Here is a 13,755-nt window from a genome sequence, read left to right as displayed (position 1 = left end):
AGCTTGGCACCATTTTTGAGTGAATTGCAGAACGTCAGATTTTTGCTGAAATTGTGACCGCGCGGCTTAGGGATTTTTTCAAAAAAAGTTGTTCAGACGTCGAGGGCTAATTCTGCTTCCGATGATAAAAACCCATCTGTTTTCACCGAAAAACCTTTCAGCGTATCGTTTGCAACAGCTTGGCACCATTTTTGAGTGAATTGCAGAACGTCAGATATTTGCTGAAATTGTGACCGCGCGGCTTAGGGATTTTTTCAAAAAAAGTTCTTGAGACGTCGAGGGCTAATTCTGTTTCCGATGATAAAAACCCATCTGTTTCCACCGAAAAACCTTTCAGCGGATCGTTTCCAACAGCTTGGCACCATTTTTGAGTGATTTGCAGAACGTCAGATTTTTGCTGTAATTGTGACCGCACGGCTTAGGAATTTTTTCAAAAAAAGTTGTTCAGACGTCGAGGGCTAATTCTGCTTCCGATGATAAAAACCCATCTGTTTTCACCGAAAAACCTTTCAGGGGATATTTTGCAACAGCTTGTCACCATTTTTGAGTGAATTGCAGAACGTTAGATTTTTGCTGAAATAGTGACCGCGCGGCTTAGGGATTTTTTCAAAAAAAGTTCTTCAGACGTCGAGGGCTAATTCTGCTTCCGATGATAAAAACCCATCTGTTTCCACCGAAAAACCTTTAAGGGGATATTTTGCAACAGCTTGGCACCATTTTTGAGTGATTTGCAGAACGTCAGATTTTTGCTGAAATTGTGACCGCGCGGCTTAGGGATTTTTTCAAAAAAAGTTCTTCAGACGTCGAGGGCTAATTCTGCTTCCGATGATAAAAACCCATCTGTTTTCACCGAAAAACCTTTAAGGGGATATTTTGCAACAGCTTGGCACCATTTTTGAGTGAATTGCAGAACGTCAGATTTTTGCTGAAATTGTGACCGCGCGGCTTAGGGATTTTGTCAAAAAAAGTTGTGCAGACGTCGAGGGCTAATTCTGCTTCTGATGATAAAAACCCATCTGTTTCCACCGAAAAACCTTTCAGCGTATCGTTTGCAACAGCTTGGCACCATTTTTGAGTGATTTGCAGAACGTCAGATTTTTGCTGAAATTGTGACCGCGCGGCTTAGCGATATTGTCCAAAAAAGTTGTTCAGACGTGGAGGGCTGATTCTGCTTCCGATGATAAAAACCCATCTGTTTTCACCGAAAAACCTTTCAGGGGATATTTTGCAACAGCTTGTCACCATTTTTGAGTGAATTGCAGAACGTCAGATTTTTGCTGAAATAGTGACCGCGCGGCTTAGGGATTTTTTCAAAAAAAGTTCTTCAGACGTCGAGGGCTAATTCTGCTTCCGATGATAAAAACCCATCTGTTTCCACCGAAAAACCTTTAAGGGGATATTTTGCAACAGCTTCGCACCATTTTTGAGTGATTTGCAGAACGTCAGATTTTTGCTGTAATTGTGACCGCACGGCTTAGGAATTTTTTCAAAAAAAGTTGTTCAGACGTCGAGGGCTAATTCTGCTTCCGATGATAAAAACCCATCTGTTTTCACCGAAAAACCTTTCAGGGGATATTTTGCAAAAGCTTGTCACCATTTTTGAGTGAATTGCAGAACGTCAGATTTTTGCTGAAATAGTGACCGCGCGGCTTAGGGATTTTTTCTAAAAAAGTTCTTCAGACGTCGAGGGCTAATTCTGCTTCCGATGACAAAAACCCATCTGTTTCCACCGAAAAACCTTTAAGGGGATATTTTGCAACAGCTTGGCACCATTTTTGAGTGATTTGCAGAACGTCAGATTTTTGCTGAAATTGTGACCGCGCGGCTTAGGGATTTTTTCAAAAAAACTTGTTCAGACGTCGAGGGCTAATTCTGTTTCCGATGACTAAAACCCATCTGTTTTCACCGAAAAACCTTTAAGGGGATATTTTGCAACAGCTTGGCACCATTTTTGAGTGAATTGCAGAACGTCAGATTTTTGCTGAAATTGTGACCGCGCGGCTTAGGGATTTTGTCAAAAAAAGTTGTGCAGACGTCGAGGGCTAATTCTGCTTCTGATGATAAAAACCCATCTGTTTCCACCGAAAAACCTTTCAGCGTATCGTTTGCAACAGCTTCGCACCATTTTTGAGTGATTTGCAGAACGTCATATTTTTGCTGAAATTGTGACCGCGCGGCTTAGCGATATTGTCAAAAAAAGTTGTTCAGACGTGGAGGGCTGATTCTGCTTCCGATGATAAAAACCCATCTGTTTTCACTGAAAAACCTTTCAGGGGATATTTTGCAACAGCTTGTCACCATTTTTGAGTGAATTGCAGAACGTCAGATTTTTGCTGAAATAGTGACCGCGCGGCTTAGGGATTTTTTCAAAAAAAGTTCTTCAGACGTCGAGGGCTAATTCTGCTTCCGATGATAAAAACCCATCTGTTTCCACCGAAAAACCTTTAAGGGGATATTTTGCAACAGCTTGGCACCATTTTTGAGTGATTTGCAGAACGTCAGATTTTTGCTGAAATTGTGACCGCGCGGCTTAGGGATTTTTTCAAAAAAAGTTGTGCAGACGTCGAGGGCTAATTCTGCTTCCGATGATAAAAACCCATCTGTTTTCACTGAAAAACCTTTAAGGGGATATTTTGCAACAGCTTGGCACCATTTTTGAGTGAATTGCAGAACGTCAGATTTTTGCTGAAATTGTGACCGCGCGGCTTAGGGATTTTTTCAAAAAAAGTTGTGCAGACGTCGAGGGCTAATTCTGTTTCCGATGATAAAAACCCATCTGTTTCCACCGAAAAACCTTTAAGGGGATATTTTGCAACAGCTTGGCACCATTTTTGAGTGATTTGCAGAACGTCAGACTTTTGCTGAAATTGTGACCGCGCGGCTTAGGGATTTTTTCAAAAAAAGTTCTTCAGACGTCGAGGGCTAATTCTGCTTCCGATGATAAAAACCCATCTGTTTTCACCGAAAAACCTTTAAGGGGATATTTTGCAACAGCTTGGCACCATTTTTGAGTGAATTGCAGAACGTCAGATTTTTGCTGAAATTGTGACCGCGCGGCTTAGGGATTTTTTCAAAAAAAGTTGTGCAGACGTCGAGGGCTAATTCTGTTTCCGATGATAAAAACCCATCTGTTTCCATCGAAAAACCTTTCAGGGGATATTTTGCAACAGCTTGGCACCATTTTTGAGTGAATTGCAGAACGTCAGATTTTTGCTGAAATTGTGACCGCGCGGCTTAGGAATTTTTTCAAAAAAAGTTGTGCAGACGTCGAGGGCTAATTCTGCTTCTGATGATAAAAACCCATCTGTTTCCACCGAAAAACCTTTCAGCGTATCGTTTGCAACAGCTTCGCACCATTTTTGAGTGATTTACAGAACGTCAGATTTTTGCTGAAATTGTGACCGCGCGGCTTAGCGATTTTGTCAAAAAAAGTTGTTCAGACGTCGAGGGCTAATTCTGCTTCCGATGATAAAAACCCATCTGTTTCCACCGAAAAACCTTTAAGGGGATATTTTGCAACAGCTTGGCACCATTTTTGAGTGATTTGCAGAACGTCAGATTTTTGCTGTAATTGTGACCGCACGGCTTAGGGATTTTTTCAAAAAAAGTTGTGCAGACGTCGAGGGCTAATTCTGTTTCCGATGATAAAAACCCATCTGTTTTCACCGAAAAACCTTTCAGGGGATATTTTGCAACAGCTTGGCACCATTTTTGAGTGAATTGCAGAACGTCAGATTTTTGCTGAAATTGTGACCGCGCGGCTTAGGGATTTTTTCAAAAAAAGTTGTTCAGACGTCGAGGGCTAATTCTGCTTCCGATGATAAAAACCCATCTGTTTTCACCGAAAAACCTTTCAGCGTATCGTTTGCAACAGCTTGGCACCATTTTTGAGTGAATTGCAGAACGTCAGATTTTTGCTGAAATTGTGACCGCGCGGCTTAGGGATTTTTTCAAAAAAAGTTCTTCAGACGTCGAGGGCTAATTCTGCTTCCGATGATAAAAACCCATCTGTTTTCACCGAAAAACCTTTAAGGGGATATTTTGCAACAGCTTGGCACCATTTTTGAGTGAATTGCAGAACGTCAGATTTTTGCTGAAATTGTGACCGCGCGGCTTAGGGATTTTGTCAAAAAAAGTTGTGCAGACGTCGAGGGCTAATTCTGCTTCTGATGATAAAAACCCATCTGTTTCCACCGAAAAACCTTTCAGCGTATCGGTTGCAACAGCTTCGCACCATTTTTGAGTGATTTGCAGAACGTCAGATTTTTGCTGAAATTGTGACCGCGCGGCTTAGCGATATTGTCAAAAAAAGTTGTTCAGACGTCGAGGGCTAATTCTGCTTCCGATGATAAAAACCCATCTGTTTTCACCGAAAAACCTTTCAGGGGATATTTTGCAACAGCTTGTCACCATTTTTGAGTGAATTGCAGAACGTCAGATTTTTGCTGAAATAGTGACCGCGCGGCTTAGGGATTTTTTCAAAAAAAGTTCTTCAGACGTCGAGGGCTAATTCTGCTTCCGATGATAAAAACCCATCTGTTTCCACCGAAAAACCTTTAAGGGGATATTTTGCAACAGCTTGGCACCATTTTTGAGTGATTTGCAGAACGTCAGATTTTTGCTGAAATTGTGACCGCGCGGCTTAGGGATTTTTTCAAAAAAAGTTGTGCAGACGTCGAGGGCTAATTCTGCTTCTGATGATAAAAACCCATCTGTTTCCACCGAAAAACCTTTCAGCGTATCGTTTGCAACAGCTTGGCACCATTTTTGAGTGATTTGCAGAACGTCAGATTTTTGCTGAAATTGTGACTGCGCGGCTTAGCGATATTGTCCAAAAAAGTTGTTCAGACGTGGAGGGCTGATTCTGCTTCCGATGATAAAAACCCATCTGTTTTCACCGAAAAACCTTTCAGGGGATATTTTGCAACAGCTTGTCACCATTTTTGAGTGAATTGCAGAACGTCAGATTTTTGCTGAAATAGTGACCGCACGGCTTAGGAATTTTTTCAAAAAAAGTTGTTCAGACGTCGAGGGCTAATTCTGCTTCCGATGATAAAAACCCATCTGTTTTCACCGAAAAACCTTTCAGGGGATATTTTGCAAAAGCTTGTCACCATTTTTGAGTGAATTGCAGAACGTCAGATTTTTGCTGAAATTGTGACCGCGCGGCTTAGGGATTTTTTCAAAAAAAGTTCTTCAGACGTCGAGGGCTAATTCTGCTTCCGATGATAAAAACCCATCTGTTTTCACCGAAAAACCTTTAAGGGGATATTTTGCAACAGCTTGGCACCATTTTTGAGTGAATTGCAGAACGTCAGATTTTTGCTGAAATTGTGACCGCGCGGCTTAGGGATTTTGTCAAAAAAAGTTGTGCAGACGTCGAGGGCTAATTCTGCTTCTGATGATAAAAACCCATCTGTTTCCACCGAAAAACCTTTCAGCGTATCGGTTGCAACAGCTTCGCACCATTTTTGAGTGATTTGCAGAACGTCAGATTTTTGCTGAAATTGTGACCGCGCGGCTTAGCGATATTGTCAAAAAAAGTTGTTCAGACGTCGAGGGCTAATTCTGCTTCCGATGATAAAAACCCATCTGTTTTCACCGAAAAACCTTTCAGGGGATATTTTGCAACAGCTTGTCACCATTTTTGAGTGAATTGCAGAACGTCAGATTTTTGCTGAAATAGTGACCGCGCGGCTTAGGGATTTTTTCAAAAAAAGTTCTTCAGACGTCGAGGGCTAATTCTGCTTCCGATGATAAAAACCCATCTGTTTCCACCGAAAAACCTTTAAGGGGATATTTTGCAACAGCTTGGCACCATTTTTGAGTGATTTGCAGAACGTCAGATTTTTGCTGAAATTGTGACCGCGCGGCTTAGGGATTTTTTCAAAAAAAGTTGTGCAGACGTCGAGGGCTAATTCTGCTTCTGATGATAAAAACCCATCTGTTTCCACCGAAAAACCTTTCAGCGTATCGTTTGCAACAGCTTGGCACCATTTTTGAGTGATTTGCAGAACGTCAGATTTTTGCTGAAATTGTGACTGCGCGGCTTAGCGATATTGTCCAAAAAAGTTGTTCAGACGTGGAGGGCTGATTCTGCTTCCGATGATAAAAACCCATCTGTTTTCACCGAAAAACCTTTCAGGGGATATTTTGCAACAGCTTGTCACCATTTTTGAGTGAATTGCAGAACGTCAGATTTTTGCTGAAATAGTGACCGCGCGGCTTAGGGATTTTTTCAAAAAAAGTTCTTCAGACGTCGAGGGCTAATTCTGCTTCCGATGATAAAAACCCATCTGTTTCCACCGAAAAACCTTTAAGGGGATATTTTGCAACAGCTTCGCACCATTTTTGAGTGATTTGCAGAACGTCAGATTTTTGCTGTAATTGTGACCGCACGGCTTAGGAATTTTTTCAAAAAAAGTTGTTCAGACGTCGAGGGCTAATTCTGCTTCCGATGATAAAAACCCATCTGTTTTCACCGAAAAACCTTTCAGGGGATATTTTGCAAAAGCTTGTCACCATTTTTGAGTGAATTGCAGAACGTCAGATTTTTGCTGAAATAGTGACCGCGCGGCTTAGGGATTTTTTCTAAAAAAGTTCTTCAGACGTCGAGGGCTAATTCTGCTTCCGATGATAAAAACCCATCTGTTTCCACCGAAAAACCTTTAAGGGGATATTTTGCAACAGCTTGGCACCATTTTTGAGTGATTTGCAGAACGTCAGATTTTTGCTGAAATTGTGACCGCGCGGCTTAGGGATTTTTTCAAAAAAACTTGTTCAGACGTCGAGGGCTAATTCTGTTTCCGATGACTAAAACCCATCTGTTTTCACCGAAAAACCTTTAAGGGGATATTTTGCAACAGCTTGGCACCATTTTTGTTTTTTTTTAAATAATATTTATTAAAATTTTTCAAAAATACAAAAAATATCACTTTACGGGACTCCCCCCTTCCCCCACCCCTACCATATTCCCCTTTCATATTGTTGGCCAAACAAGTTCCCCATTCAAATTGAAACTTAATTTGTTTTACAGTAAAAAAAAGAAAAAAAAAAAAAAAAACCCAGTGTTCTTTCCCCAAGACCCACCCCATGTCATTCCACAATTTCCATTTTTTAATAAAAGAAGCACCCCAGATAATAGAAACAGAAAAGGTAGAGAATAAAAAAAATATAATGAATAATAGACCAATTCAGCAAAAAATAACCAAGTTGGCAAGCCTTTGGAGTTTTAGTTCTCCCCCCCCTGTCCCCGGTTTAATTTCCCCCTGACCATCAACCCCTGGTGTCTGCCTGGAATTCTTAAGACCATAAATCACAACTTTTCCCCAACTCCTTGCTGGCTTTTTCTTTTTTAAAATTAAAAATAAATTTTTTTGAAAATCAAAATTATTATTATTATCATTATTTTCCAAAACTTTAACTTCAGTCTTTAATAAAACTGTAATAGAACTCCCTCCATTGTTCTTTCCAGGTTGTAGTCTGATTTCCCTTTGTTCCGCTGCTAAAACGTTGTAGTTCGAAAGTTTGGTAAGTCTGCAGGGATGGTTGTTATTCAGGGGCAAAACCTTACGTTCAGTCCCTTCCTTTCTTCAATAGAAAAATCTATTGTCTCCTTTAAAAAAACAAAAAAGAAAACACCCTGAAGACGAGATGTTATTTCCGTTTTGCAGCTTTCCCAGAAGATAACCAGTCCTGTAAAGTTCCATTGGTGTTTTTCCACTTTCCCAATCCTTGTAATGTCCCGAAACTCCTCAAGGGGGATTGTTGTATCTTTGTTTCCTCTAATCCAAAAGTCAATTTGTTATCCATATTCGCCATTTTGTATCCAAATTTTAACAAGTTGTAGCAAATTGTATCAAATTTAACCAGCCAAGTTCTCATAATAAAATCCACTCCGCTTTTCGACTTTGACAGCTATTTTGACAGCTGTCAAGATCTCCGACTCCTTTCACCAGGCTCTCTCTTCAGTCACCCCGGTTCCCAGGGGGGGGGGTTGCGTTTCCCTTCTCCAGTTCCTCCTCCAGCACAGTTCTTGTAGTTCCCCATCGTGAAATTTTGGATTTTTATCAGCAATGCAAGCCTTTTTGGGTCTTGGTTTCCCCGTCCTTGTTTTGGAAAGTTTACAATAGGGAGGGGACTGACTTCCTTTTTGGATCCCCCCCGCTCGTATCCAATTCGAAAAAAAAATTTTTTTTTCCTCCTTTTGAACCCGATTTCCAAATTTACTCACGGGTTGTTGTTGAAAAGTCCGAATTTTCAATGGAAGAAGTCAGCGCTCTCCGCCGAATGGCATGCGGCTTCGCTCAGCAGGGGAAGCAGAGAACTCAAGGCACCACGCTTCTCCCCGGCACCCGATCCGTAGCCTTTAAAAAGGCTCCTTCACGAGTCGGGAGGGCGCTAACGGTGCAAGCCGAGTCTCCATGTCCACGGCCTCCGTGGCCGTGGTTTCTAAGGGTCCCCGCATCGCCGGTGCGGTAGAACCCAGCCCCTGCCGAGCAGACTCCCTCCGGAGCTCGGAGGGAGTCCGCCATTCGGCGATGGCGCCAACCCGAGCTTGGCACCATTTTTGAGTGAATTGCAGAACGTCAGATTTTTGCTGAAATTGTGACCGCGCGGCTTAGGGATTTTGTCAAAAAAAAAGTTGTGCAGACGTCGAGGGCTAATTCTGCTTCTGATGATAAAAACCCATCTGTTTCCACCGAAAAACCTTTCAGCGTATCGTTTGCAACAGCTTCGCACCATTTTTGAGTGATTTGCAGAACGTCAGATTTTTGCTGAAATTGTGACCGCGCGGCTTAGCGATATTGTCAAAAAAAGTTGTTCAGACGTGGAGGGCTGATTCTGCTTCCGATGATAAAAACCCATCTGTTTTCACCGAAAAACCTTTCAGGGGATATTTTGCAACAGCTTGTCACCATTTTTGAGTGAATTGCAGAACGTCAGATTTTTGCTGAAATAGTGACCGCGCGGCTTAGGGATTTTTTCAAAAAAAGTTCTTCAGACGTCGAGGGCTAATTCTGCTTCCGATGATAAAAACCCATCTGTTTCCACCGAAAAACCTTTAAGGGGATATTTTGCAACAGCTTGGCACCATTTTTGAGTGATTTGCAGAACGTCAGATTTTTGCTGAAATTGTGACCGCGCGGCTTAGGGATTTTTTCAAAAAAAGTTGTGCAGACGTCGAGGGCTAATTCTGCTTCCGATGATAAAAACCCATCTGTTTTCACTGAAAAACCTTTAAGGGGATATTTTGCAACAGCTTGGCACCATTTTTGAGTGAATTGCAGAACGTCAGATTTTTGCTGAAATTGTGACCGCGCGGCTTAGGGATTTTTTCAAAAAAAGTTGTGCAGACGTCGAGGGCTAATTCTGTTTCCGATGATAAAAACCCATCTGTTTCCACCGAAAAACCTTTAAGGGGATATTTTGCAACAGCTTGGCACCATTTTTGAGTGATTTGCAGAACGTCAGACTTTTGCTGAAATTGTGACCGCGCGGCTTAGGGATTTTTTCAAAAAAAGTTCTTCAGACGTCGAGGGCTAATTCTGCTTCCGATGATAAAAACCCATCTGTTTTCACCGAAAAACCTTTAAGGGGATATTTTGCAACAGCTTGGCACCATTTTTGAGTGAATTGCAGAACGTCAGATTTTTGCTGAAATTGTGACCGCGCGGCTTAGGGATTTTTTCAAAAAAAGTTGTGCAGACGTCGAGGGCTAATTCTGTTTCCGATGATAAAAACCCATCTGTTTCCATCGAAAAACCTTTCAGGGGATATTTTGCAACAGCTTGGCACCATTTTTGAGTGAATTGCAGAACGTCAGATTTTTGCTGAAATTGTGACCGCGCGGCTTAGGAATTTTTTCAAAAAAAGTTGTGCAGACGTCGAGGGCTAATTCTGCTTCTGATGATAAAAACCCATCTGTTTTCACCGAAAAACCTTTCAGGGGATATTTTGCAACAGCTTGTCACCATTTTTGAGTGAATTGCAGAACGTCAGATTTTTGCTGAAATAGTGACCGCGCGGCTTAGGGATTTTTTCAAAAAAAGTTCTTCAGACGTCGAGGGCTAATTCTGCTTCCGATGATAAAAACCCATCTGTTTCCACCGAAAAACCTTTAAGGGGATATTTTGCAACAGCTTGGCACCATTTTTGAGTGATTTGCAGAACGTCAGATTTTTGCTGAAATTGTGACCGCGCGGCTTAGGGATTTTTTCAAAAAAAGTTGTGCAGACGTCGAGGGCTAATTCTGCTTCCGATGATAAAAACCCATCTGTTTTCACTGAAAAACCTTTAAGGGGATATTTTGCAACAGCTTGGCACCATTTTTGAGTGAATTGCAGAACGTCAGATTTTTGCTGAAATTGTGACCGCGCGGCTTAGGGATTTTTTCAAAAAAAGTTGTGCAGACGTCGAGGGCTAATTCTGTTTCCGATGATAAAAACCCATCTGTTTCCACCGAAAAACCTTTAAGGGGATATTTTGCAACAGCTTGGCACCATTTTTGAGTGATTTGCAGAACGTCAGACTTTTGCTGAAATTGTGACCGCGCGGCTTAGGGATTTTTTCAAAAAAAGTTCTTCAGACGTCGAGGGCTAATTCTGCTTCCGATGATAAAAACCCATCTGTTTTCACCGAAAAACCTTTAAGGGGATATTTTGCAACAGCTTGGCACCATTTTTGAGTGAATTGCAGAACGTCAGATTTTTGCTGAAATTGTGACCGCGCGGCTTAGGGATTTTTTCAAAAAAAGTTGTGCAGACGTCGAGGGCTAATTCTGTTTCCGATGATAAAAACCCATCTGTTTCCATCGAAAAACCTTTCAGGGGATATTTTGCAACAGCTTGGCACCATTTTTGAGTGAATTGCAGAACGTCAGATTTTTGCTGAAATTGTGACCGCGCGGCTTAGGAATTTTTTCAAAAAAAGTTGTGCAGACGTCGAGGGCTAATTCTGCTTCTGATGATAAAAACCCATCTGTTTCCACCGAAAAACCTTTCAGCGTATCGTTTGCAACAGCTTCGCACCATTTTTGAGTGATTTACAGAACGTCAGATTTTTGCTGAAATTGTGACCGCGCGGCTTAGCGATTTTGTCAAAAAAAGTTGTTCAGACGTCGAGGGCTAATTCTGCTTCCGATGATAAAAACCCATCTGTTTCCACCGAAAAACCTTTAAGGGGATATTTTGCAACAGCTTGGCACCATTTTTGAGTGATTTGCAGAACGTCAGATTTTTGCTGTAATTGTGACCGCACGGCTTAGGGATTTTTTCAAAAAAAGTTGTGCAGACGTCGAGGGCTAATTCTGTTTCCGATGATAAAAACCCATCTGTTTTCACCGAAAAACCTTTCAGGGGATATTTTGCAACAGCTTGGCACCATTTTTGAGTGAATTGCAGAACGTCAGATTTTTGCTGAAATTGTGACCGCGCGGCTTAGGGATTTTTTCAAAAAAAGTTGTTCAGACGTCGAGGCCTAATTCTGCTTCCGATGATAAAAACCCATCTGTTTTCACCGAAAAACCTTTCAGCGTATCGTTTGCAACAGCTTGGCACCATTTTTGAGTGAATTGCAGAACGTCAGATTTTTGCTGAAATTGTGACCGCGCGGCTTAGGGATTTTTTCAAAAAAAGTTCTTCAGACGTCGAGGGCTAATTCTGCTTCCGATGATAAAAACCCATCTGTTTTCACCGAAAAACCTTTAAGGGGATATTTTGCAACAGCTTGGCACCATTTTTGAGTGAATTGCAGAACGTCAGATTTTTGCTGAAATTGTGACCGCGCGGCTTAGGGATTTTGTCAAAAAAAGTTGTGCAGACGTCGAGGGCTAATTCTGCTTCTGATGATAAAAACCCATCTGTTTCCACCGAAAAACCTTTCAGCGTATCGGTTGCAACAGCTTCGCACCATTTTTGAGTGATTTGCAGAACGTCAGATTTTTGCTGAAATTGTGACCGCGCGGCTTAGCGATATTGTCAAAAAAAGTTGTTCAGACGTCGAGGGCTAATTCTGCTTCCGATGATAAAAACCCATCTGTTTTCACCGAAAAACCTTTCAGGGGATATTTTGCAACAGCTTGTCACCATTTTTGAGTGAATTGCAGAACGTCAGATTTTTGCTGAAATAGGGACCGCGCGGCTTAGGGATTTTTTCAAAAAAAGTTCTTCAGACGTCGAGGGCTAATTCTGTTTCCGATGATAAAAACCCATCTGTTTCCACCGAAAAACCTTTAAGGGGATATTTTGCAACAGCTTGGCACCATTTTTGAGTGATTTGCAGAACGTCAGACTTTTGCTGAAATTGTGACCGCGCGGCTTAGGGATTTTTTCAAAAAAAGTTCTTCAGACGTCGAGGGCTAATTCTGCTTCCGATGATAAAAACCCATCTGTTTTCACCGAAAAACCTTTAAGGGGATATTTTGCAACAGCTTGGCACCATTTTTGAGTGAATTGCAGAACGTCAGATTTTTGCTGAAATTGTGACCGCGCGGCTTAGGGATTTTTTCAAAAAAAGTTGTGCAGACGTCGAGGGCTAATTCTGTTTCCGATGATAAAAACCCATCTGTTTCCATCGAAAAACCTTTCAGGGGATATTTTGCAACAGCTTGGCACCATTTTTGAGTGAATTGCAGAACGTCAGATTTTTGCTGAAATTGTGACCGCGCGGCTTAGGAATTTTTTCAAAAAAAGTTGTGCAGACGTCGAGGGCTAATTCTGCTTCTGATGATAAAAACCCATCTGTTTTCACCGAAAAACCTTTCAGGGGATATTTTGCAACAGCTTGTCACCATTTTTGAGTGAATTGCAGAACGTCAGATTTTTGCTGAAATAGTGACCGCGCGGCTTAGGGATTTTTTCAAAAAAAGTTCTTCAGACGTCGAGGGCTAATTCTGCTTCCGATGATAAAAACCCATCTGTTTCCACCGAAAAACCTTTAAGGGGATATTTTGCAACAGCTTGGCACCATTTTTGAGTGATTTGCAGAACGTCAGATTTTTGCTGAAATTGTGACCGCGCGGCTTAGGGATTTTTTCAAAAAAAGTTGTGCAGACGTCGAGGGCTAATTCTGCTTCCGATGATAAAAACCCATCTGTTTTCACCGAAAAACCTTTAAGGGGATATTTTGCAACAGCTTGGCACCATTTTTGAGTGAATTGCAGAACGTCAGATTTTTGCTGAAATTGTGACCGCGCGGCTTAGGGATTTTTTCAAAAAAAGTTGTGCAGACGTCGAGGGCTAATTCTGTTTCCGATGATAAAAACCCATCTGTTTCCATCGAAAAACCTTTCAGGGGATATTTTGCAACAGCTTGGCACCATTTTTGAGTGAATTGCAGAACGTCAGATTTTTGCTGAAATTGTGACCGCGCGGCTTAGGAATTTTTTCAAAAAAAGTTGTGCAGACGTCGAGGGCTAATTCTGCTTCTGATGATAAAAACCCATCTGTTTTCACCGAAAAACCTTTCAGGGGATATTTTGCAACAGCTTGTCACCATTTTTGAGTGAATTGCAGAACGTCAGATTTTTGCTGAAATAGTGACCGCGCGGCTTAGGGATTTTTTCAAAAAAAGTTCTTCAGACGTCGAGGGCTAATTCTGCTTCCGATGATAAAAACCCATCTGTTTCCACCGAAAAACCTTTAAGGGGATATTTTGCAACAGCTTGGCACCATTTTTGAGTGAATTGCAGAACGTCAGATTTTTGCTGAAATTGTGACCGCGCGGCTTAGGGATTTTTTCAAAAAAAGTTGTGCA

Source organism: Podarcis filfolensis (genome assembly GCF_964270895.1).
Source record: "Podarcis filfolensis genome assembly, chromosome: 3".
NCBI classification, from domain to species: domain Eukaryota; kingdom Metazoa; phylum Chordata; class Lepidosauria; order Squamata; family Lacertidae; genus Podarcis; species Podarcis filfolensis.
Note: the sequence above shows the minus strand (reverse complement) of the source record.